Source organism: Asparagus officinalis, unplaced genomic scaffold (genome assembly GCF_001876935.1).
Source record: "Asparagus officinalis unplaced genomic scaffold, Aspof.V1 AsparagusV1_Un987, whole genome shotgun sequence".
NCBI classification, from domain to species: domain Eukaryota; kingdom Viridiplantae; phylum Streptophyta; class Magnoliopsida; order Asparagales; family Asparagaceae; genus Asparagus; species Asparagus officinalis.
Window position 1 is genome coordinate 14,251 of NW_017973246.1, and position 2,775 is coordinate 17,025.

The 2,775-nt window shown below is 50.8% G+C and overlaps 2 long non-coding RNA genes across 2 annotated transcripts; both read right to left on the reverse strand.

The window, feature by feature from the left end:
- Window positions 1–264: 264 nt before the first annotated feature.
- On the reverse strand, window positions 265–692 carry LOC109828302. Its single transcript, XR_002243646.1, has 4 exons — window positions 654–692; window positions 515–586; window positions 371–442; window positions 265–301 (listed from the first exon to the last, which is right to left on the reverse strand). It is a non-coding gene; the product is annotated as an uncharacterized LOC109828302 (long non-coding RNA).
- Window positions 693–741: 49 nt separating this feature from the next.
- LOC109828301 lies at window positions 742–1,253 on the reverse strand. The gene is made up of 3 exons (XR_002243645.1): window positions 1,112–1,253; window positions 870–1,040; window positions 742–773 (listed from the first exon to the last, which is right to left on the reverse strand). It is a non-coding gene; the product is annotated as an uncharacterized LOC109828301 (long non-coding RNA).
- Between the last annotated feature and the right edge of the window lie 1,522 nt (window positions 1,254–2,775).

A 2,775-nucleotide genomic window follows, 5' to 3' on the forward strand; every position in this document is an offset into this window, starting at 1 on the left:
AGCCGACAGGCTCCGAGACAGCAGCAGAAGAGGGTACGTCAGCCCCTGCAGACATATTGCTCGCACCACTCGGCAGAGACGGGGAGGCACCACTGCTATGAGGACTTTCAACCCCGGGGACTGTAGCAGTATCAGGCTGAACGCCTGGTCCTACAGTGACATTCCTATGTTAACCAAATGGAAATTTGGACAAATAAGGAGAATCGGGATAAGAAGGTCGTATGAATACCTGCAATCCCCATGTCCTCAGATGCAGCCGGAATGCCAAGAGTCATAAGAGTATCGGCCCAAGCTGCTGGTCCTATGATGACACTCTCTTATTAGTCAAAATGAAAATTTAGACGAATAAGAAGAATTGGGATCTGCATACCTGTAGATCCATTATCCGCGGGCATTTGAGGGATGTCAGGAGTCATATGAGAATCAGTCCTAGCGGCTGGTCCTATGATTGCACTCATTAGTCAAAAGACAGATAAACATAGGAAAGTACAATATCCCTGAATCGTATACATACCTGCAAGCCCGTCGCTCTGAGGCAAACTGGATATGCCAGGGATAGATACCGGGCTAACTCCAATGGTAGACGCTGCGATAATCAATCATTCATTAGTCATATGAAATATCGGGCAAGAGGGAGAAAATCAGATATATACCGGTAGATGAATCGTTCCCGAAGAATGGTCTCTCGGTCCCTCTGGAAGTCTGCTCAGCCAGCATGTCAGCTAATAAGCCGGCATCCGGCTTCGAGAAGCTTGGCCCCTCCATCGCAACATCTGCAGGGTAACCCAAATGTTGAAGGATGAGGAAAGCTCAAACGAGAAATCTTCCTTCACCTTACATAAGGAAAATGACATTGGATGCGGATATACCTGAATAAGGGATTGTGGGCTCAACATTATTTATCTGCTCAAGATCGATGTTAAGGTCGATGCCCAAAGACCCATCGTGAAAAGCGTCGCACATTTGTTGCACAAAGCAATCCATGTTGTCAACGCCAGGGGACGCCGAACCCGGTGGGAGTTCGCCCTCCTCGAAGAAACCTGAAGCACAAAACATGGTCACAAATCCCCAAAAGGTAAACAACCTTGAAGCAAGAGCAATTGAATGTTACCTCCCCCTCCATCGGCGGTGCTCCCTAAGTCCACTCCACAGGGACGCTGACCGTCATGGGACTTATGGGCAGTCTTCTTCCTCTTCGGGGCACCAACCCTCCGAGGACCATAGGGTCGAACATGCGCAGGCCTATCACACGTTTCAACGTGTGTAGGAGCTGAGGGCTCATGATCACCGGCTGTCCTACCTAAAATGACAATAGCCATTTCAATGAAAAAGAGCTGTCATTTATGGAAAATGAAAATTAAAAGAGATAGGACAAACCAGTATCGAAGTCCCCTCTGCCGGTATCCACGTCCGCATACTCGTCCTCGGAGTTCTCGTCATCATCACCCGCAGGGAGAAGTTCTTCTTCGTCTGAGACAAGAGATTTGGCATGCCCTTTTCTCCGCTTCTGAGCAAGCTCAGCTCTGCGACCAGCCATCATAGCAGCCCGGACCGCATACTCGGACTGCAACTCTGAGAGGCTCCTCGCGCTGATGGACTCATATGCAGAAAGGAACCACTTGCAGCTGAGGAAAGTGATCAATGGCTTACGCCGGTACGAAGGAAGAGCAAAACGGGCTCCAGTACAGCCCACCATCGTCCATAGCCACGCTCGAACGCCATCAATCAATCCTCCCTCAACCCGCAGGCTGCGGCTCGGATTCCCGACATACAGTTGGTCATAGCCGAATTGTCGAGCAAAGCGGCAAGGGAGATAAGGCTCTATGTGGCACTGGTTCTTCACCCGAAGGACGAGATAGCCTACACGGATGTTCACTAACCACCGGAAGCAACCAGCGTCAAGAACGGTCCGGTCACTTCTAGGTTTCTCCTCATCAACCAGCACGTCGCCATAGCGACCTGAAAAGTGAGGGAAACACTTAAAGAACTCCCAACTCTTGCGGACCCGGAGCTCTCGCTGAACATCACTAAATTTGCTCCCAAACCATCTGCTCTGCTCCAACAATTGCATGAAGGGGACAGGGATGTCAACAACGCTGGGGGCCGACATCAAGTCGGGACGGTGAAGAACGAGCCACGCCATCAAATATGCGTAAGGGAGCTCAACCTTTGGGCAAACCAGCTCAGCTGATGGTTCAGAACCCATATGTGTAAAACTGCTAACCAGACCCCTGAGCCCGCAATGGATACTAGCAACCATTGCTGGGAGCAGGGAAAGCTCTCTCCCATAAGCCAGCTGAACTGCAGGGAAGAGCACCTCGATGGGTAGAGCGTCAGAAGGTTGGTGCGGGACGACACACTTCTTCAACCAAAGGGCAAGGTAGCCTGCTAATAGCGCCCGGGACCCTATAGACCTCTGTGCGCGGCGGAGAAAAGAGCGAAACTTTGTCCCCGCGGGAAAAGCCCCCTCAGCACTGCCGATAGTGTAGGAACGAACCTCAGCCTTTTCCAACAACTCATTAACGGCCGAAGGAGTCATCACGTCTAATTCATGAATGGGCGCACTGGAATCACCTTCCAAGTTCTGGAACAAGTAGCTGGCAAACTGCTTCAAGCTGATCTGCCTCTTCCTTCTCGCTTGGGGAGAAGTTTGGATCAAGGAAGTGTAGTAGTGGCAAGTAAGATCCCAGAGTGTGTCATACATGTCCGGAGTATCTTTCTTCATACACTCCAGCTGCTGGTTCGTAGGGAAGTACTCCTGATACGGACAGTCCC